General features: G+C 36.5%; 1 protein-coding gene across 2 annotated transcripts in view; it reads left to right on the top strand.

The window, feature by feature from the left end:
- PDE11A (phosphodiesterase 11A) overlaps positions 1-23,826 on the top strand; it is a 571,707-nt gene that overhangs the window by 12,348 nt on the left and 535,533 nt on the right. The window lies entirely within an intron of this gene.

Here is a 23,826-nt window from a genome sequence, read left to right as displayed (position 1 = left end):
GACCTTGCCTAGCCCTCCCTCATTCAAATCCATGTCAACTGAAAGTCATGTCATCATCTCCCTTGAGGCAAGTTACTTAATTCCTCTCAAACTTAGCTTCTTATCTGTTAAATGGGCACAGCTGGGCACCTATTCTCATAGGGTTTTGAAGTTTAAAAAAAGAAATGAATGTTAGATGTGGTCATAAGACACTGAAGGCTTTTCATAAATTAATACCTTTTCTTTCCCTAATGTTTATCTTTTTATTAGTTTTTTTTAACAGTTCCTACTTTTGTTAATTCTTCTTTTTTGCTTTAAATTTTGACTATCTTCCTTAATTTTCAGGATTTCTTTTTTAGTATTTAATTTGGGTTTTAAAATCTGTTGCTTTTCTAGAGATTTTTTTAAGTCGCATTCTTAATTTGTTGATTTCTTCCTCTTTTTCTGTCAATGAAAATGTTTAGAACTCCTAAGGAAGCTTTGGTTGCATTTAAAAAGTTTTGTTCTGGTATACTGTCTCATTGTTGACTTTATCTATCATTTCTATGATTTGTTCTTTGATCCACCAATTCTTTAGGATAAAGTAATTTAGTTGTCAATTGATTTTTAACATTTTCCAGTATTAATTTAATAATAATTTTTGTGTTGTGATTAATAAAAGATGTTCATACTTCTGTTTTTCTGCATTTTTTGTGAGTTTTTTTGTCTTAAGACATGTACAATTTTTGTAAAATTACTATTCATAGTTAAGATATGCATATTCCTTTATATTGCCATTCAATAATCACCTGAGATCTATCTTACCTAACTTTTCTAAAATTCCATTCCTTAGCTTCTTTTTTTGGTTAGTTTTAACTAGCATTGAAAAGGGGTACATAGGGAACCCCCACTGTAACAATTTTACTATTTTTATTTGTAATTAATTTAGTTTTTCCTTTAAGTATATAAATGTTGTGCCATTCTGTGCATATACGTTAAGTACTGAAATGAATGTGTCTGTTACCTTTTGGCAACATTGTTAATCTCTCTTAATTATTTCTATTTTTGTTGTTGTCTTGTATGAAGTCATGATCACTATCACTTGTTTTTTTGTGTGTGCTCACCTGAGTTTTGCTCCAATCCCTTATTTTAATTGTGTAAGTTTTGTTACAATTATGTTTCTTGTGAACAGTATCTTGTTGGATTTTGTTTTCTAGTCCATTCTACCACTCTTCTGTTTTGTGAGCGAGCTCATCCTATTCATATTCATAATTGTGATAGTTGTGTGTTTCCCTCCATATTCACTTATACTTTTTTCCCTACGCACCTTTCTCCATTATTACAGGTTCTTATTCAAAATCTCACACCTTATTGGCTGTTCCACAAATAAGACACTCCATGTTCTGGGTCCAGGCATTTTCTCTGGCTGTCTCCTATACCTAGGAAGTTTCCATCCTTATCTCTGCCTATTGACTTCCCTGTTAAAATCCCATCTTTTATAGAAAACTTTTCACAACCTCTCTTAATTTTAGTGCCTTCCCTCTGTTAATTGTTTCCTATTTATCCTGTACATAGCTTGTTTTGTATATATTTATTATATATTGTCTTCCCCATTAGGTTGTTAGCTCCTTGAAGGCAAGTACCATCCTTTGCCTCTCTATATGCCCAGCATTTAGCATAGTTCTTGGCACATAGTAGATTTTTAATAAATGTTTATAAATTGATTGATCGCTTAATTCCAGAGGAAAGACAATAGAAACAGGAAGCAGCTCTATCTCCAACACACATTTAGCTGGGTGTGAGGAACAAGAGCATCCCTCTGGATTTCAGAATGTTGTCCTTATATTTCAAAGAACAAAAGAAGAAGAGTCCTGAAGAATGAGGACTCTTTCATATGTTCTGACTCAACAGCCAACTAAAAGACTCCCTATGGCTGATAGGAAGCAATCGGATGAGACTATGTGTTTGAAATGTATGTGCACTGAAATGAAGGAGAAAGAGTAGGAAGGGACCTTCCATTATCATATAGCCTCAAAGCATGCTACAAGTGAATATTATTATATACTACTATTTTGAGTGTCAGATTCTAAAAACAATTTTATCTCCTCTGAAAAAAATGAAATAAAAAATTTACATATATCAAAGCATACAGATTTATACATACACACACATATGTGCATGTGTAAGTGAGGTTTCTCTTAAGTCTTCCCACATCAGTATCTCATGGCACAGAGAAAATGTAGGGTTCTCATAATCTATATTAGTAGAAACAAGTTCTGGCAGGCCCTGCCAAGTGGCAGTGTCAAAACTGATTATAAGTGTGATGATGGATTATTGCCTTTTATTATGGACTAAGCTAGTGAAGCTTGGAGATGCTCCTTAGCAGGCGTGATAGCAAGGTGATTGGTTATTGGACCAATAACTCCCAAACACTGTTTGCCATGTTGTAAAGGAGTCAAAACCTGCATCAATGGAAGGAGTTCTCGCTGTAATGAAATAAGTTGTTAAAATATGGCAGTGCTTGTACGTACATAAGGAGAGGAAAAATACAAAAAGAGGTGAAATAGCTTTGTGGATAGAGGGTTGGCTTTGTGGTCAAGAAAAGGTGAGTTTGAGTTCTGCATGTGAAATATACTATGTGGCTACTGGTAAGATTCTAACCTCTCAGTCTCCCAGGCAACTTTCTATGAATATAAATTACTGAGTAACTGTAAGTTAGATCAGTGGTTGATCAGCATCTGTAGAGGTTCCTTCTAAACTTAAAGTTCATTATGTTAATGAAATTACAAGTCTACATGCACCATCCCTTCCACCATACTTTCATTTTGGGGCCATCCTGGTTTCTGTCATTCCCAGGGCCCTTGTGATCTCCTTTGATTGGGTTCACCATTGTTTAGCATTAAGCATCTATTGCAAAATGCATTTGAAGACAAAAATATGGCAGAGGATCCCCTGGAATCTTATTTTTTGGAGACACTTCAAAGTTTCTGAGCCTTTGGCCAGAAAAAAGGTGATTGTGACCAGAATATGGTATTTGAATAAATACATATCTCATTGGCAAGCAATATTTTCCATAGTAAGTGATGATTGCTCACAGTGGTTCACTTAGCTTGTTCAAACATTATGTATATGTGAAACAAGAAAAGCTAATTATACTTATTGGGTATAAACACATATAATTCTTTCAACTTATATGAATACAAATCAATAATCTTTAACAATCTTGACTGGATTTCTTTCTTTTTCTTTTTTGGAGGGGGGAGGCATTTGGGGTTAAATGACTTGCCCAGGGTCACACAGCTAGTAGGTGTCTGAGGCCAGATTTGAACTCAGGTCCTCCTGACTCCCTTGAACTACCTAGTTGCCCCCAATTGGATGTCATGAAACCAATAAAATCACATTCAACTCACATTAAAGGAATTGCCCTTCAAGTGTCCTGGTATAAATTGCTTACTGATTTTCAGTTTGTCTTTCCATACTTATTTGTATAGGAAGGAACAAAGGGAAAAGAGGAAGAGGATTTTATGATCATCATACATTAAATGTGACTTATATCACTCTAGTATCTAAGCTCATGAAGACATACTAAGACATGCTTCTCTCTTCTTGAATCTAATAAGTTACAAATGATCCAATAATGGACTAATCCAATACCACAATGTGGCAAGAAATACGCTAGACTAACATGAGGGGATTTAGGTTGTAGTCTTGGTTAGGCTATTTGCTGTTAGTGTAACTTTAGGGAAATCCTTAATTATAAACCACTCAGGATTTCAGTTCTCTCATCTGTAAAATTACCCAATTTAATTCTCTACCTTCAGGAAAGGAGCTTGATGGCCCTCTTCAGGTATGAAATTCTGTGATTCTATGAATGATGCCCTAAGCATCATAACAGCTTGGCATTTATATACTGTTTTAAGGTTTGCAAAGTGTTTTGCAATTATTTTCTCATTTTATCCTCATAACAACCCTGAGAGATAGGTGCTATTATTATCTGCATTTCAATCATAATTATAGCTAGCATTTGTACAGTAACTATGACATGTCAGGTTCTGTGCTCTATACTTTACAAATATGGTCTCATTTGATCCTTGAAACAATCCTGGGAGTAGGTGTCATTATTATCCCTATTTTATACATGAGGAAACTAAGACAGACAGAGGTCAAGTGATGTCCCCAGAATCACATAGCTAGCAAGTGTCTGAGGATGAATTTGAACTCAGGTCCTCCAGAGTCCAGGTCCAGGATGCTATCTTTTGTAATCAATCTTTCATTTGCACATAAAGTTTTTAGTATATAAGAAGAAAAAAATGCAGGAGTTTTAAATTTCAATTAATGATAACCATGGAACCCATTCTCACATTCTCTCTGGACTATGTAATTCAGGTAATATATTTATTTTGAAAAAAGCAATGATTGAATTAGCTGTGTCTCTTAAATCTATATTGTCTTACTTTTTAAAATTGTAGATCAATTTATGTTTGGTTCTAATTAAGCAATTCCTACTTTGTCCACATGGCTCCTTCTTTCCTTGAAAGATCTCCAAATATCTCTGCAGGCTAGAATAAGATGAAATTTAATAAAGATAAATAGAAATTCTTATACTTTGGCTTAAGAAATTAACTTCTAAAGAACCAAACATGGAGAGAGGAAGAGAGACAGAGACAGAGACACAGAGAGAGACAGAGATTTGGTTAGTTAGTAGGCAGTGTGAAAAAGACCTAGGCATTATGTTGTTTTTCTCCCCTTCCTCTACCTCTGTCTCCTTACTCAGGCATTATCTTTTGGAAATAGAAACCTGAAGGTGAGTTCAGATGTACCCACAACTTCTATACACTTTTAGATGGTGCTTTAGAAAAAGCACCTGGCCTGGAGTCAGGAAGATACATCTTCTCGAGTTCAAACGTGGCCAATGACACTAGCTGTGTGATTCTGTTTGCCTCAGTTTCCTCATCTGTAAAATGGGCTAGAGAAGGAAATGGAAAACCATTCCAGTATCTCTGCCAAGAAAATCCCAAATGGGGCCATGAAGAGTCAGAGACACCTGAACAACATGTTACAATTTTTGTCACTTCTTCAACACTAGCATATGTTACACGAGGATGTTAAACTGTACAACAACCAGACCTTTAGATTACATCAACCTCTGTCCATGCCCCAATGGCAACCACAGCGAGTCTCAGTTCTCCACTTAGCTCTTTTGAATGTGTGCTCACCACAATTTCTATCTGAACTTTCTCGGTGGCCTCTGTTCTCCTTCTGTGCCATGATGTGGAACGCCCTCAGGCACTGTACTCATCCATGTCTCATTTCCTACATTTATTCCATGTCACAGTGACTCAAAGTTGCTCCCATCCTATTGCCTACCACTCCTCCAAACCCTCCTTCTATGCTCCTGTTCTCACAAGTGGCCAAATATCACCAAGCCTTTGAGAGAAGCACTCTAATTCCTTCTGTGTTGATTTTTAAAATTCTTTTCCTCTTTTAAGGTAATACATTGTCATCATGATTAGTTCTGTTTAGTCTAATACCCACAGGGCTCCTCACTCCTCTTTAATTTGTCCACTCTATCCCAAATTCTTTGAATTTACTTATGATATTAATTTCTAGCTCTTTAATTTAGTAATTTTTTTCTCTACTTCTTTTACTCTTTTTTCCTGGCCACTTCATGTGAGTTTCCCAAGTCTTCCTTCTCCTTCTCCTCCACCTCCAATCTTTTTTAAAAAGTTAAAAAAAATTTACTGCATTCCAGGCCAAGCTTTCCTTTGTTTCACTTCATTATTATTCTTTCCTTTTCAGCCTACTCTGAATTTTAATTTTTGATTCATGGGGTAAACCCTTAATTTCTTTTCTTATTGTCTCATTCTCTCTCACAATGCTAAAGTTTCTAAAGTATCCAGTTTAAGCTCTCTCTTACTTTTCTATTACCTTCCATGAAAAGCATTGATTTACCTTAGGGTGGGGGGAGAGTCAAGTGATTTAGTCCATAGTACACCAACTCAACTTTTCCAATTTCTCTTTTCCCGATTTATTTTAAAGAATATAAAGACTAGAGAAATTATTTTATTATTTAATCTTTTCTTATTTCACTTATTTTCCTTCTCCTTCATTTTCATTTTGATTAGTTCTGTTTAGTGTAATACTCATAGACCTCTCCCTGTTTGGCTCATTCCTTCCAGAACCTCAGGTTTAAGGGGAAGATCCAGATCCAACCATGTACTCTTTATTCTTCTCCAGGCTGCACTTGGACTCATCTCCACATGACTTTATCATTTATCTCTGGTTAGGTACCTTCACCCCTTTATACCTCCCCTTTCCAGTTCCCTTCTTTGTGATATTTTCTCTCCCTCCTCACCTCAACCAACATTCTAATGAATGCAAGTTTCTGGAGGACAGGGAGTGCTTTTCTGCTTTTATTTGTATTCTCAGTGCTCAGCAAATAGTGCCTTATACACAGAGCGTGGCACATGGTAAGCACTAAATAACAGCTTGTTGACGGGATTTCAGTTGCCTGTGTTACAATTTATTCTCCTAGAGTATTTCTTCTTTGGAGATAGTCTTTCTAACTTACTCAGTTTTTCTTTGTTTGGTTTTTTGAAAATTTTTTTTATTGATATGTCTTATTTCTATCCTAAATATGATTTCTAATTTCTTCTTCTAAGAGTTTTTTTTTTGTGTGATTCTGACATCTCTTATTATTGGAATTAATTTCTGAGGTGTCCACAGTTCATTTCACTGAATAATAGTGGTTGATTTTCCTTCATGTTATTTTTGTTTAAAGAGCTTTGTTTTCGTTTTTGTTTTTGCAATTTTGTTGGTTTTTCCTTCTGATTTTAGAGTAACCTTATTGAAAGTTATACTGACTCAATGACTCTGCTTGTAAATCAGTGTTGGAGAAGGCTCTGTTGGGGAAGGCATCACTTAGCTTGCAGCTTTTGTATTATGTGCTCTCCAATATGTATCCCTACCTGTTAGCATCATCTCCTAAACATCACATCTAGACAATTGGGGAGGAGCTGAGATGTAATGACCCATCCCCTTTACTGATATAGACCTTTCTGGACTGTCTTTGTCTCATTACGAAAGTTATTAATAAAAGCTGGCTCCATCTTGAAACCCTTACTAATCTCCAGTGATCATCCTGTCAATGTGTTTCTACCTTGATATATTTTTAATGAACTCTTTTAATTCTCTTTTCCCTGAGTTGGTCTCATTAATCAGGTTGAAAGTCAGAACAAAGAATTTTCCTTTTAACAACTTCTATCACCTCTATGCTTTATCTGCTTTTTTGATAGGTTTTTGTTCAAATTTCTGTCTTGCTCTTCGGTCTTTCAGCTTTTCTTTTGTATTTTCTTTCATTAGTTCTCTCGCTCCTTTTCCACTTCGTAGACTTTCAAGCCTAGTCTGCTTTATAGTTTAGTTTCTTAATGTTGGCACATAGCAGAAGATGGAAGGGCAAGGTCCCTGCTCTACGTAAATTCTTGGGGGAGGACTGACCCCAGTTACATTTCTAGACCCACTTCTTTGATTGCTGAAGCTATTTGACTTCAACCTGTGATTGTGTACATGTAACATGTCTTCTACTTTTTCCAAATACTTCAATCCACCTCTCTCCCTATTTCCCTCACCTATGACTTAGGAGAATCAATCTCTACCACTTCTTGCATGGTGGACTCCCCACAACTGGACTTGGTATTATAGGCTTTATTACTGGGAGAGCTACATGGAATACAGGTCTGGGTGGAGTGCTGAGTGACAGGCTTAAATATTAAAGTTCTCCAGCATTAATTCATGGTTGTTATTGTTTTTATTTTTAAACCTCGAATAAAGGTGGAAAGCCTTTTGCAAACCTTTAAGAACAGTGTTTTAGTTGCCATTTTTACTATTATATCTTATAAATTCAGCTATAATTGCTTCATATCTGACACATAATAACTTACTGTTGATATTTTGGTATTGAAGCTTGTGGAAGGCATCTACCTAGCCATCCTTCTAGTTGTGTTGTCCCTCTGTCTACCTCCTGATGTCTCTGAACATCAGCCAGTTAATTGCTACTTTCTGCAATATCTCTACCAATGGTATGAGGTAGGGAAGAAATCATCCCAAGTAAATAGTAATGCATCCTCCTTCCTTCCTCAGACCACCAGGGCTTTCAGTTTCCTGATTTTGGTGATATTACAGGACTGCAAAATGAGAGGAAAGATAAAATTACTACTTCTTAGGTTGGTATCATTATGTATCATTCTAGGATCCCCAAGGAGGAAAGTGATAATTCTACTCTAGTCTTCCCTGGCTAGATCAATTTGAAAACATTGTTTTCAGTGTTTCATTACATATTAGGAAAGGCTTTAATAAGCTTTTCTATGGCTACAATTAGTTGGCCAGGATTTTGAGGTGTCTCCAAATCACACTATTTAGTTAAAAAAAAAATCCAGTATCTTAAGCCTGGAGATGGGAATAATATTAGGGCAGGTATAGGGGAATAAGGCAATGGTTTTCTTAAAAAATATAAAGGGTAGGGGGGGTGGAGCCAAGATGGCAAAGTAGAAAGATGAACATATGCTAGCTCTTACCCCACAGCCCATAAAATACCTGTAAAGAAGAACTCTCAACAAATTCTAGAGCAGCAGAAGCCACAGAACAATGGAGTGGAGGAGATTTCTATCCCAGAGTGACCTGAAAGACTGATGGGAATGGTCTGTTGCACTAGACTTGGAGCAGAGCCTAGCCCAGCCTTGGCCACACAGCACCAAGAGGAGCACATCTCAGTAGGCTTCAGGGACAGAATCTTCAGTGGCAGTGCAGATCCCTCAAATCCACAGGTGCCAAAGGTCAGTGAGAGGGTCTTTTTGGCTGGCTGAGAAAGGAGCAGGGTGTTCCCATAACTAGGGCCTCCTCAGGTGGCAGCAGAAGAGGCAGCAGTGGGGCTCCCAAAGCAGGCAGTAGCTTGCAACCATTGTTGAAGGTCTTAATGTAAACCCCCAGAGGGAACTGAGCCCTGTGTGGTGGCCCTGCCCCAACCTGAGCAGCTGATCTTAATTTCACAATGAATACCAGCTCTGCCCCCATCTAAAGCCCCTGAGGCTTTGGAGCAGCTCATCTGAATCTCAGCCCTTAATGCTGGTTTGGCAGAAGGGGAGGTGAGGTGGTTGTGGAAAGGAAATTCAGAAGTCAAGTAACTGGCTGGGAAAATGCCCAAAAAGAGAAAAAAAATAAGACCACAGAAGGTTACTTTCTTGGGGAACAGGTGTCTCCTCCCATCCTTTTGGATGAGAAAGAACAAGGTACACTGTCAGAGGAAGTCAAGGCCTCTGCCTCCAGGACCTCCAAAGGGAACTTAAATTGGGCTCAGGCAATAGAGGACCTCAAAAAACAAGTTAGCAGTTTACTAAAGGAGAACTAAAAAAATGCTGAGGAAAATAACAACTTTAAAAAGAGGCTAACTCAATTGGAAAAAGAGGTCCAAAAAGCCCATGAAGAGAAGGAGGTTTTAAAAAGCAGAATTACTGAAATAGAGGAGAAGGTTCAAAAGCTCACTGAACAAAATAATTTGTTGAAAGAGAGAATTGAGTTCAGAGAAATGAATGACTTTGAGTTAAACCAAGCAGTTAGTAAACAAAACCAAAAATTTGAAAAAATAGAAGATAATTGAAACATCTCATTGTAAAAACAACTGACCTGGAAAACAGATCCAGGAGAAACAATTTAAAAATTATGGGACTACCTGAAAGCCATGATCAAAAAAAGAGCCTAGACATTATCTTCCATGAAATTATCAAGGAAAACTGCCCTGATGTTCTAGAATCAGAAAACAAAATAAATATTGAAAAAATCCACCGATCACCTCCTGAAAGAGGCCCAAACAGAGAAACTTCTAGGAATACTGTGGCCAAATTTCAGAGTTCCCAGATCAAGGAGAAAATACTGCAAGCAGCTAGAAAGAAACAATTTGAGTATTGTGGAAATACAATCAGGATAACACAGAATCTGGCAGTTTCAACACTAAGGGATCAAAGGGCTTGGAACAGGATATTTCAGAGGTCGAAGGAACTGGGATTGAAACCAAGAATCACCTCCCCAGTAAATCTGGGTATAGTACATCAAGGGAATAAATGGTCATTCAATGATATAGAGGACTTTCAATCATTCATACTGATGAAAAGACCATATCTGTACAGAAAATTTGACTTCCCAAGACAAGAATCAAGAGAAGGATGAAAAAGTAAACAGGAAAGAAAAATCATAAAAGACTCTCTAAAGCTGAACTGTTTACATTACTACATGGAAAGAAAATATTTATAGCTCTTGAACCTTTTCTCAGTATTTAGGTAGATGGAGAGATTGTACATGCACACACACATACATATGTATAGATCTAGAGTACAGGGTGTGTTGAATCAGAAAAGATGATAACACAAAATATAAAATAAAATAAAAATTAAGGGGTGAAGGAGGAAAATATTGGGAAGAGAAAGGGAGAAATGGAACGGGGCAGGCTATAACTCATAAAAGAGATAAGAAAAATCTTGTTCAATGGAGGAAAAAAGGGAGAAGGGGAGAGGGGAAAAATGAAGCTACACTCTCCACATGTGGCTGAAGGAGGGAATAACATGCTCACTAAATCTGATACGAAAATTTATATCACACCACAGGAAAGTAGGAGAGGAGGCCACAAATGGAGTGAGGGGAATGTTAGAAGGGAGGGCAAATGGGAAAAGGGAGTCACTAGAAATAATCACTTTTGAGAAAGGATAAGGTCAATTGTGGGGGAAAAAATAAGGGGGGAATAGAGTAGGAAAGAGGGAAATATAATTAGTATTACACAACATGATTATTCTGGAAGCCTTTTGCAAAACAACACGTATTTAGTCTGTATTGACTTGCTTGCCTTCTCAGTGTGGCTGGGGAGGGGGGGGAGGGATAGAAGTTGGAATTCAAAGTATTAGCAATGAATGTTGAGAATTTTTATTGCATATAATAGAGAAATAAGAACTACAGGGAATGGAGTATAGAAATTTATCTTGCCCTACAAGAAAAGAGAGAAGATGGTGATAAGGGAAGGGTGGGGTGTGATAGAAGGGAGGGTACACTGAGGGAAGGAGTAATCAGAATGCAAGGTATTAGGAAACAGGGGGAGGGGAGTGATGAAGAGAAAAATTTTACATGTTACAAAGTGATGTAAAAGCAATTAGTATTAAAACAATTAACTGAATTAATTACTGAGAATAAATCAATGACATCTTTAGTTTGGGGAAAAGAATTTCATTCTAAATTTCCTAAAGGAAGGTAATCTTGGGTAAAATTTGGCATTGATGGAAAAGTTAAGGTTTTAATGGTAAATTTGATTTTATGATTTCTATTTAATCAGGAACTAGAACATGTATAGTAAGGCATGTAAGCCACTTAAGACTTGTCTCAAAAAGATGTTCCTTAGCCAAAGTGAAATTACAATTATATTTGAAACCTGATTATGGGAACTTGCCATTTTTAGATGCTATGGGATTATTAAGTGACTGTTCTTCTGAGTCTAACTCCAGATATGGATAGCAAGAAAGGAGGTCTGAGCCTCCAATCCATGATGCCAGTAAGCTTATGAGATGCTGGTATGAACCGCAAAAGGCGATCTCATGGGAAGGGTGGGTGAGCAGCTGTTCAGCCAGCAATGAGGTAGGATTCTCCTGACTCAGTATGCCCATTGACAGCTGGCAGGCCTGACTGAATGCAAGTGGACAATCTAATCCTGCCTGGAACTGACATGAAGTTGGGGAGATAATGTATCCCTGCAATGTCCCTACTCTTGGTGGCAATTTCCTATAGTCAAAAGGTTTGTAAGCTTAATACCGGATCTATTCAATTATAGATTATTGGTAGGGGAACATCCTAGGTTAAGTCTAAAATTAAGCTATTAGGCATAGGACTTTAGACCAACAACAATAAGTTAGGGTCCTTCAATTCTTAGTAATACTGTGGAGACAATTAGGCCAAGAGCTTGTGAAGTTAGCAACATAAATATTATTTGTGTCTCAGTTGGTTAATATTTAAAAAAAATTCTTTTGTGGTCCATATTGTAAATGCTTTAAAAAGAAGTATCACCTGACCAAAAGTTTGAATTGTTTTATCTGTTACAAACTGTGTTGAAAATGAAAAATAAAACTAAAAAAAATATAAAGAGTAGTCATATATGGGCAGCTAGATGGTACAGTGGATAGAGTGCCAGGCCTGGAGTCAGAAAGACTCATCTTCTTGAATTCAAATCTGGCCTCAGACACTTACTAGCTGTGTGACCCTATTAAGTCCCTTAACCCTATTTGTCTTAGTTTGATCATCTGTAAAGTGAGTTGGAGAAGGAAATGGCAAATCATGCCACTATCTTTGCTAAGAATACCCCACATGGTGTCATGATGAGTCAGGTATGATTGAAAAACTACTCCAACCACAACTATAGAAAAAAAAACTAAACTTGTTTTATGTGGGTCCAGAGAAGAGAATGAATACCTAGGACCTAATAAGGAAGAAAATGTGAAGTGATATATTTTAGCTTACCAGAAGATAAAACTTGGTAGCAGTTAGAGACTAATGGGTGAAGGAATGAAAAGCATTTATTAAATGCTTACATTATGTTAGGTACCATGCGAAGTGCTAGGGATAGTAAGATTGATCTTGTAAATGAGTTTGCATTCTAAAGGAGAAGTGGGGGACTCGGTATATTCATGGTAACCTGGTTTGGAAATAGTCAAAAGTTCCACTGTGGCTTATAAGAGACAAGATGAATCAAAAGTTTATTTTTCATAGTTCAAGATATCCAAAGCAGTTGAAGATGTTTAAATTAGAATGATCACTTCTTTCAGGGTGTCTTCCCTCAGGGATTAGATCCTCAGTTGGATTAGATGAAGTGGCTATGATATAGTTGAAAGAGCACTAATTGAAAGATCACAGAACTTCAAGTCTAGTTCTGGCTTTGTCTCTCACTAAGTAAGGGACTGGAAAATTCAGGTCACCGCTCTGAGCCTCAGTTTGGTCATCTGTAAAATGAGGGTATTGGACCAAATGATCTAGAAGAACCATTCCAGCTCTATGACTCTGACCTCTGAGGATTTTTCAACTGCAAGATTCCATGATTCCATAAAAAGGAAATTCTCTAATGAACCCGCTGTGGTGGTACATCATGTTTTGAGGAGAAGGTTTGAACTGGCAATGTCTTTGTGTCAGGGATCTCTATTCCTGAATGGTTGGTTGTGAGGAAATCTGAAGGACATGGCTTTTAGGTTTTCATTTTCTTTCCATTCTTTGATCTAGTAATTTAACAGTTTACACATTGCAGACACATTGCATCAATTTCATGATGAGGAACTGCCAGATTTCCTGGGCTTATGTTGATGCCTTTCTGCAGAGGACTTGCACAGAGAGTAAAAGAAAAAAACCTCCATTTCTAGAATCCTGCACCACCCCCATCAAAAAAAAAAAAAAGGAAGATGGAGGCTGAACAAATGTGAAGCTTAATCAGTGATTTATCAAAGTATACTCAGAACAACAATAATGAATTTATTAATATGATAATGAAATAAAAAATATTTGAATCGAGTAATATTAAATTAAGTAAAAATCCTATTTTAATTGTTTCATTGTTTCTATTAAAAATGAACCAATAAACTGTAACTACAACTCATGGAAAAATATCTTAATAATATGGGGATTATTGTCATGACCAGGAATCAGAAGACCTGGATTGTAATTTCAATTCTACCATAAATTAAAAAGCTTTGTGACTTTAACTTCTTTGAATTTCATTTCCATATCTGTAAAATGAGTCATCTGGATTAAATGATCCCTAAGATCCCTTCCAGTGAGAAAGTTATGCAGTTATATATTTCAATGGATTTAGATCAAGAAGATCTAGGTTTCTTTGAATTGTGCCACAGACACTTATTACCTGTGTGGCCTTTGGCAAATCACTCAACCTCAGTTTCCTTAACTGTAAATTGAATGTTCTCAACTAAATGCTTCCTGAGGGCTCTACCAGCGATAACATTCTGTACATAAGTATTTCAGTCAATCCATGATCTTAACATGGGTAAAACTGCTTTCACATTCTATGCAGTTTTTATCTGTCTTCTTACGAAGCATCCATAGAGAATCTATTTAATATGTAGGAAGTCTCCCTTTAGGTCATTTTAAAAATATTCTTTAGGTATGACTGCAAAACGAGGACTATTTCTAAGACTCAAAAATTCTAGGACATTATAAATTCTTATTTATAAGTGTCATAACATCAAAATTTGAACTCCTAGAAAAGAAATTTTCTAATTAATCCTCCCTCTTCAATACTTTTCCTTTCTCCACTTGAACCCCTTCAATAATGTTTGGAAACATCATTTTAAGGCAGCCACAGGGCCTAAGGGATGGAGTACTGGACCTGTAGTCAGGAAGATCTGAGTATGAAACCAGTCTCAGACACTTTTGAGCTTTATGACCCTGAGTAAATTACTTAACCTTTGTTTACTTTATTTTCTTCATTTGTAAAATGAGAATATTAAGGGTTGATTTAAGGATAAAATGAGATAATATTTGTAAAGTATTTCATAAACCTTAAAGTGCTATAAGAAATGCTAGAATTGTATTTAGAATTCATGTCCAGTCTTGACCACTTTCAAACTATGAGACCTGTAACAAGACAATCAATCTCTTTTAGACTTTGGTTGCATTCTCACTTGTAAAATAGGGATAATTAAGTCTATCAAAGCTGATCATGTTACTATGTACAATATTCTCCTGATTCTGTTCACTTTGCTCAGCATCAGTTCATGTAAATCAAGTTTTTCTGAAATCCACCTGCTCATCATTTTTAGAGCACAATAGTGTTCCATTACATTCACATACCACAACTTGTTCAGCCATTCCCTGATTAATGGTTGTCCTCTCAATTTCCAATTCTTTGTCACCATAAAAAGAGCTGCTATAAATATTTTTGCACATGCAGGTCCTTTTCCCTTTTTTTAAATGATTTTTTTGGAATACAGACCTAATAGTGCTATTGCTGGATCAAAGGGCATGCACAATTTTATTGTCCTTTGGACACAGTTCCAAATTGCTCTCCAGAATGATTGGATCAGTTCACAACTTCACCAGCAATGCCTTAGTGTCCCATTTTTCCCACATCCTCTCCAACATTTATAATTTTCCTTTTTTTTTTTGTCACATTAGCCAATCTGATAGGTATGAGGTAGTATCTCAGAGTTGTTTCAATTTACATTTCTCTAATCAAAAGTGATTTAGAGCATTTCTTCATGTGAAAACTGTCTGCTCTTATTCCTTCAGCATTTTTCATTTGGGAGATGGCTTGTGTTCTTATAAATTTGACTCAGTTTTCTATATATTTGAGAAATGAGGCCTTTATCAAAGACACTTTCCATTTTTCTGCTTTCCTTCTAATCTTGGTTGCATTGGTTTTGTTGGTGCTAAAGATTTATTTTTTTATTTTTTTTTATTTTTTAATGTTTAACAATCACTGCCATACAATTGAGATTTTATCCCCCCTACACCTACCTCCCACTACCCCCCTCCCTCCCCATGACTGCTTACAATTCTGTATAGGTTCTACATATACTTTCCTATTGAGTACATTTTCACTATAGTCATGCTATGTAGTCGGACTAAAATAAATGGAAGAAATCATATAACGAATCAAAACATGATACACAAAAACATACACATACACAAACGTGATCTGTTACATTCTGCGAATGACTTCCATATTTCTTTCTCTGAGTGTGGAAGGCATTTTGCCTTAGAAAACCACCATTGGCATTTTTTTTTTTTAAGAAGTTCTTGCGTTATTATGAAATTCCAAGTCTACCAGAAAAAACTCTAGCACATTGTGGTCGTTGCTGTGCACAAAGTTCTCCTGGTTCTGCTCCTTTCACTCAGCATCAGGTCATATAAGTCCTTCCAGGCCTCTCTGAAGTCTTCTTGTTCATCATTTCTTATGGCACAATAGTACTCCATTACATTCATATACCATAATTTACTCAGCCATTCCCCAATTGATGGACATCCCCTTGACTTCCAGTTTTTGGCAACTACAAAGAGTGCTGCTATAAATATTTTTGTACATGTGGGACCCTTTCCCATTTTTATGATCTCTTGGGGATACAGTCCTAGTAGTGATATTGCTGGGTCAAAGGGTATGCACATTTTTGTAGCCCTTTGGGCATAGTTCCAAATTGCTCTCCAGAATGGTTGGATGCGTTCGCAGCTCCACCAACAATTAATTAGTGTTCCAACTCTCCCACATCCTCTCCAGCATTTATCATTTTCTTGTTCTGTCATGTTTGCCAATCTTATAGGTGTGATGTGGTACCTCAGAGTTGTTTTGATTTGCATCTTTCTAATCAATAGTGATTTAGAGCATTTTTTCATATGATTATAGATATCTTTAATTTCTTCTTCTGAAAATTGCCTGTTCATATCCTTTGACCATTTATCAATTGGGGAATGACTTGTATGATTATACATTTGAGTCAGTTCTCTATATATTCTAGAAATGAGGCCTTTATCCCCGAGCTTGGTGCAAAAGATTTTTAATGTGATTGAAGTCTTTTAATTTAATGTAATCAAAATTATCTATTTTACATTTTGTAATGCTCTCTATCTCTTGTTTGGTCATGAACCTGTAACTCCAATTCTCCTTTAAGAATTTGGATACTATACCACTTGGTGCATGTATGTTCTTTCTTTTTTCTCTCTCCTAACACCTTAGACCTCATGCACTCTGAAGCCCATGGATTGAACAACAAGAGGTCCCTGCCCAACTTCCACTCAATGGTTGCTTTTGGACCCTCCTGACTTAGAGTGAATGTCAGTAATAACAGTTTGTCTTTGAAACAACAACCCTCCTGCCCATCCCAGTGTGATTTATCTATTTATTTCTTTTCCTTTCTATTAAAGAATCCATCCCCCTGACTACTTTTTAAGGAGAGCTATTCACTGAATGGGCATTACCTCACTTTAAGGGACCTGAAAAGACCTTTGTTTAAAAGGCCAAGGTCTCCCATTGCATTCTGGGCCTTCTCCAGTCATGCTGATGAATAGCTGGTCACTAGATCCAGATGGCTTAGGAGGAGAAAGTGAGACTGATGACCTTGCACAATCCTCTCTCCCTCAAAACAAAGTCAAGTGCAAGTCATATCATCATTTCTCTGATGTCATGGTCCTCTTCAAAAACGAAGGACGAACACACAGTTTAGTATTAATATTACTCCATTGCCTATGATACCTTTTAGCAAGATGTAGTTTCCTTTTTCATCTCTTTTAATTAGGTTTACTTTTGTTTTTGTTTTGTCTGAGATCAGGATTGCTGCTCCTCCTTTTTTTTTTTTTACATCAGCTGAAGTGTAATAGACACTGCTTTAGCCCCTTACCTTCACTCTGTGTGTGCCTCTGTGCTTCAACTGTGTTTCTTGTGAACAACATATTATAGAATTCTGGTTTTTGATCCTCTCTGCTATCTACTTCCATTTTATGTAAGCGTTCATCACATTCACATTCACAGTTATGATTACTACCTGTGTATTTCCCTCCATCCTGTTTTTCCTACTTTATCCTATCCTTTCACCTTTTCCCTTCCCAACAGTGTTCTGCTTCTGTCTATCATCTCCTCAAGTCTGCTCTCTCTTTTGTCAGTTCCCCACCCACTCTTTACTTAATCTCTTGTCCTCCTACTTTTCTATTGGATAAGATCAATTTCTATATTCAACTGATTGCATATTCCCTCCTTGAGTCAATACTGATGAGATTAAGGTTCAAGTGATGCCCATAACCTACCCTCCCATCTTTCCCTCCACTGTAATAGGTTTTTCATGCCTCTTCATGTGAAATCATTTACCCCATTCTACTTCTCTCTTCCTCTGGTACCTAATGAACTCCTCTTTCTCATCCCTTTATTATTTTTTATGTCATTCTCTTAAATTCGCCTTATACCTGTACTCTCCATCTATGGATATTCCTTGTAGCTGTACTATTTTTAAGAATGACAAGTATCATCATCCCATACAAGGATATAAATAGTTCAGCTCCATCTAAATCTCTTTTCCCTTTTTAGGATTTTCTTGGGTCTTGATATTGGTGATCAAATTTTTGTTCAGTTCTGGTCTTCTCCTTATGAAAGCTTGAAATCCTTCTATTTCATTGAATGACCATATTTTCCCTTTGAAATGTTTTGCTTAAGTTAGCTGGTTGGTGATTCTTGGTTGTAATCCTAGCTCTTTTGCCCTCTGGAATATCACATTCTATGACCTCTGATCCTTTAATCTTGCAACTGCTAAATCCCATGTAATCCTGATTGTGGCTTCCAGATATTTGATTATTTCTTTCTGGCCACTTGCAGTATTTTTTCCTTGATTTTATAGTTCTGCAATTTGGCTATAATGTTCCTTGGAGTTTTTATTTTGGGATCTCTTTCCTGAGATGATCAGTAGATTTCTTTCAATGCTTATCTTGCCCTCTGGTTCCAGAATATCAGGGAAGTTTTCCCTGATGATTTTCCTATGATTCTGACATTGTCTTTCCTGGATTTATTCTATAGGTCATTTTTTTCCCCCAATGAGGCATTTTATATTTTCTTCATTTTTTCATTCTTTTGAATTTCTTTGATTGATTCTTGATGTTTCATAAAGTCATTAGCTTCTACTTGCACAATTCTAACATTTAATGAGTTGTTTTCCTCAGCTTTCCTTCCTTCTCCATTTGGCCAATTGTAGCTCTTCAGGAGTTGTTTTCTTTTTCCAAGCTGTTGACTCTTTTTTCATCTTGCATCACTTGCATCACTTCATCTCTTGCATCAGTCTCATTTCTTTTCTCAGTTTTTCTTCTACCTCTCTTACATTACTTTTAAGTTCCTTTTTGAGCCTTTCCATGTGTTCTTTCTGGGCATAAGACCACTTCCCTTTTTTCTTTGGGGTTTTACACATAGGTGTTTGAACATTGTTGTCCTTTTCTGAGTATGTGTCTTAATCTATCTTGTGACCATAACTTTCTATGGTCATATTCTTTTTTTGCTCACCTTTTTTTGGCCTTTTCCCTTTCTTTGAAATTTGAGCTCTGCTTCCAGGGTGGAAGGGACACTATCTCAGGCTTTTTTGTGCCAGAGACTACAGGCCCTGGCAGTTTACCTGGTGATGCACTGATGTTGCCCTGAGGCCCACAGTGGACCTTTGTGTCTGGTGTTGTGCTGAGGGGGTGAGGTAGTCGGTGACTGGTGCTGCTGGAGGCCACAGGGGTCTGGCAGCTTACCTGGTCTTAAGCTGGGGTCCTAGTGGTGGTGTCTGGCTTGTGCTGAGGTCAATGGGAGTATTTCTGCATTTCATTTGCTGAAGCACTGTGGAGGAGATTGCCCATTTACCCTGGGGTTATGATGAAGCACCCACTGGTCTTGGTGCTGTCACCTGTTTGTTTGCCCAAAGCTTTGCTAAAGCACTTGGTGGTTCTCTGAGCCGGAGTCTGCCTGTTCCCCTGCTATGCTACAGCACATTGGCTATATGGGTATGTATGGAGAGGTCGTGGTGTTGGTGTTTGTCTGTTCTACCACCCTGGGGCTCAGGGTCTCCCACTGGTTTTCTGAGGTGCGATTTGCTGCTGACTTGCTGGGATGTTTCTTGTCCTGGGCTGCACTCCCCCTTTGTCCAAATGAGACAGATCTTTCTTGCTGATCTTCCAAGATTCTTGGACTCAAAGATTGTTTTACCCCATCTTTTTGCTGGTTCTGCTATTCCAGTATTTGCTTGAGGGGCACAATTTTATGGTTTTTTGGAGGTAAATATGAGAGAGTTACAGTTATTTTCTGCTTACTCCACCATCTTGGCTCCTGGAAGTCCCTCTGTTTAGCATTTTAAATAAGCCCAAGCTTCTCTTTGATGCAAAATTTTTTTTTAATGCCAATATCTTTCCAGTGATGCTAAATGGTCATAAATTATGAAACATATTTACTGAAGAATCAAATTTATGATTGACCCAAAGGCTAGTGGAAAAAAGTGATGTGTGTAAGTAGGCTGCAATATATTTTCAAAGATGACTAATATACAATAAGTGATGAAAAAGTTATCTCTTAGGAAATGTATAATAAAAAAAGGAGGTAGATTACTCAGGTAACCAGAATACTGCTTTGGTCTCCGGAAAATGATGAAAAATAAAGTGGAAGGTCTCTGGTGCTTTAGACAGAACTTTATGGATTACCAATGGGGAAGGGGTGAGGGAACACTACTATTCATCATGGGGAGGATCACTGATGATTTGGCTTAATTGGAGGAAGTAGCCACAGAGATGAGATCATGAATTCATTCAATCCAATGAAAAGTTTACAGAGCATGATCACCACAACTATATCAAACAGACTATAAAAGGATTATTTCCATGTTACAGATTTTTAAAAAATAGTCTCAGAGAGTATGGTATAAAGGAGATTCTTCTTCAGGTAAAAGAGAAACTGTATGCCTTTCAATCTTCCCTCCACCCCCAAGATGCTGTGAGTATAAAAAATATCAAGGAGTTTCTCTGGGAACACATGATTAGTTAGAGGTCAATGGCAAGATTTGAAGGAAGGTCTATCCATACCAAGTCTAGTACTCCACTGCCCCACAATGGTGTTATAATATTTACTTTTTATTTAGTCATTGTATGTTGAGGTTATTTTAATGGAAAGTGATTTTATGTTACATTTGTTTACCTTTGTTTGCACTCCACCCTTTTCATCATAGCGTACTTCATACAACCTTCTTTCCTACTTTAAAATAACTTCTCTTCCTGCTAACCTAGAGGCTTCTCTAAAATGAATAAATTTTATCCATGGCAAGAAAGTCTTTTTTTAAAAAAATATAAAGCTATATTATCACTTACATTTTCTACTTCTCCTCCTGGAGAGCTATCTCATATAACAAGGAAGGAAAAAGAGGAGGACTCTTCAGCAAAACTACCCTACATATAAAAAAAACCTTCTGACATTAAATGTTCCACTGTTTCCCCCCCCCCCCCATAGAAATAAATGAGAGAGGTATCTTCTCAAATCTATTACTTGAATAATAATAATTATTTGAAGAATTTTAGTTATTGCAGAGAAGGGTTAAACTAAAACTCCTAGTTTTCCTAATTGCTGGACTAAAGGAAGATGTGACCTAATCAATATTTAATAGTTCATGCCTAAACAATGAACACATCCCACTCCTAATCTCTCCTATGTTAAAGATATAGGACTATTCCATCTTTAAACATACTTCCATTCCTTTGGGGAGACATAAGTGGCTATGTAGGATAACAGATTCTTACAGGTAGCTAAATCTCAAACATGAATTTTTTTCAAAAAAAGTAATTTAAAATGAAATTTTACCTCTCAAAACTCTGAACATTGCTACCCTTTCCCATCTCTTTCTTTCTTTCTCAAAGTCACACAAGCAGCTCTCTATAGAACAGTTATCATTAGAGTAGCACTTGTTTTATATATGCTGAACTGATTTCCTTTGAAATGGGTAGGGAGGACACTTTGGGGATTATCATTGGTTTGATGTCATTGTCACCAGTGTCAGTGGAATTCCTACTACCCTTATGGGAGCAATATTATGACTTAGTGTGTTGTGGCCAATGTGGTGAACATGGAAACAAAAGGACGTTGTCATTATATCTGAATTATTGTCTTTTGGGGCTTGGGGAATTGTATCCTTTCGTAATATTTTATTACTGTAAAAATAATTTTAATTGAATTTTTTGGTTTCAATGAATCTTAACTTTTAGGCCCTCATGACTAAGATCTTGCCTAGATTATTGTATTGACTTTGTCCTTGATCTCCCTTCCTCAAGTCTTCGCTCCTGTGCGTTGTCCATACTGCTGCCTAAGTGACTTTCCTTAAGTATGATGATTTGTCCATATCACTCAATTACTCAATAAATTACATTGGTTTCCTATTGTCTCTAGTAAAAATATAAATTCCTCTGTTTAGCATTTAAAGCCCTTCACAACCTGAGCCCAACCTATTTTCCCACTGAATATTATTTCTTCTTCTGACCTCTGTGATCCAGCCAAATTGGCCTTTTCTCTTCTTCACACATTACCCTTGCTCTCCATTCTCTCTTCTCGCATTGACCATTTCCCTTGCCTGGAATGTATTCTTTCTTCCCCTTCATCCCTTCATCCTGATTTCATTTCCTTTGAGGCATAGTTCAAGCATCTACATGAAGTTCGAGCTTCTGCATGAAGCCGTTACTGATTCTCCATCCCCCACAATTGCTAAGTGCCCTCTCATAGATCTCTTTGGGAAACTATATACTGTTTATTTGTAATTGTTCTATATGATCTTACAAACAGGGGCAGCTAGGTGAGTAGAGCACTAGGTCTGGAGTCAGGAAGACCTAAGTCCAAATCTGGCCTCAGACACTTAGTGTGTGACCTGTGCGCAAGTCACTTAACTCTGTTTGCCTCAGTTTTCTAATCTGTAAAGTGAGCCGGTGAAGGAAATGGCAAACCACTGTAGCATCCTCTGCCAGCAAAACCCCAAATGGAGTCACCAAGAATCAGAAATAACTGAAATAAATGAACATACTTACAAATGTACTTTTCTCTCATTTGAATATAATCTCTTTGAGAATACTGGTTATTTCATTCTTGTATTTATATCCCCAGGACCTAGCATAGCACATAACTTAATAAATGTTTGCTAACGAAATGATGGATTAATTTATGATGTGACTTTTTACATTTTAGTTATTTATGTTCTGGGACTTTATTGTGGCAGATGATGCTACTTATAAATTCTTTCAAACTCCTTGCTAGTTTTACCAAGAGTTCTTATTAAATAGTAACCTCTCTACCAGTAGTATTTATTATTTACTCAATATTGAGTTGCTGTGTTTGTTTTCTTCTTCTAATCTAAACTGTTGTATTGATCTAATTTTCTATTTTTAATCATCTCCAAATGATCTAGATTATTACTACTTCACAATATAATCTGAGATCTTATAATGCTAGGGCTTTCTCATTATGACACTTTTTTGCATTATTTCCTTTGAGATTTTAGACATTTTTGTTCCTTTAAATGAATGTTATTATTATTTTGACCAGTTGTATAAAGAAAACTCATGGTAGTTTGATTAGTATAGTAATAAACATCTAAATTGATTTAGGTAGTTATCATCATTTTTGTTATATTGGTACAGCTCAACTGCTTATAATCAATTGTCTTATTTAAGTTTTCTTTTATTTTTGTTGAGTGAATTAAAGTTGTATTCATATCAATGCTGAATGTGTCTTGGTAGGTTAATTTCAAAATGCCTAATGCATTTGAAGGTATTTTGAATGTAATTTATCTTTCTATAATTTTCTTATGGTATTTATCACTGCTGTATAAAAATATTGATGATTCAATTTGTATCCTGTAACTTTACTGATGGTATTACCATCTCGATTAGTTTTTTCTTGAATTCTGTTTTTTTAAAGTAAACCATCTTTTTCCTGAAAATAAGGATATCCTTTCTCTTCACTGATATTTGTGATATATTTTCCTTGTAGTTAATAATTATAACTAATATTTCTAGTACTGTGTCGGATAGCAATGGGAAGAGGTAGCATCCTTGCATTACCCGTATGCTCAAGGAAAGCTTGTACTGTTTCTCCAGTCAAATAATACTAGCTACTGGTTTTCAATATATACTTTTGATCATACTAATGAAAGACCCTTCCATGCTAGTGCTTTTTAAAGTTTTTAATGTAAAAGAATGCTTTTTATGTATTGATATAATTATATGGTTTTTGTTCGTACAATTAATTCTGCTAATTGTTTTCCTAATATTAAACCATCTCTGCATTCATGAAATAAATTCAAATTAGTCATA

The sequence above is a fragment of the Notamacropus eugenii genome, chromosome 5 (assembly GCF_028372415.1).
Source record: "Notamacropus eugenii isolate mMacEug1 chromosome 5, mMacEug1.pri_v2, whole genome shotgun sequence".
Classification (NCBI taxonomy): Eukaryota; Metazoa; Chordata; class Mammalia; order Diprotodontia; family Macropodidae; genus Notamacropus; species Notamacropus eugenii.
The sequence above is the reverse complement of the archived record's forward strand: the minus strand, read 5'-3'. Positions and strand labels throughout refer to the sequence as shown.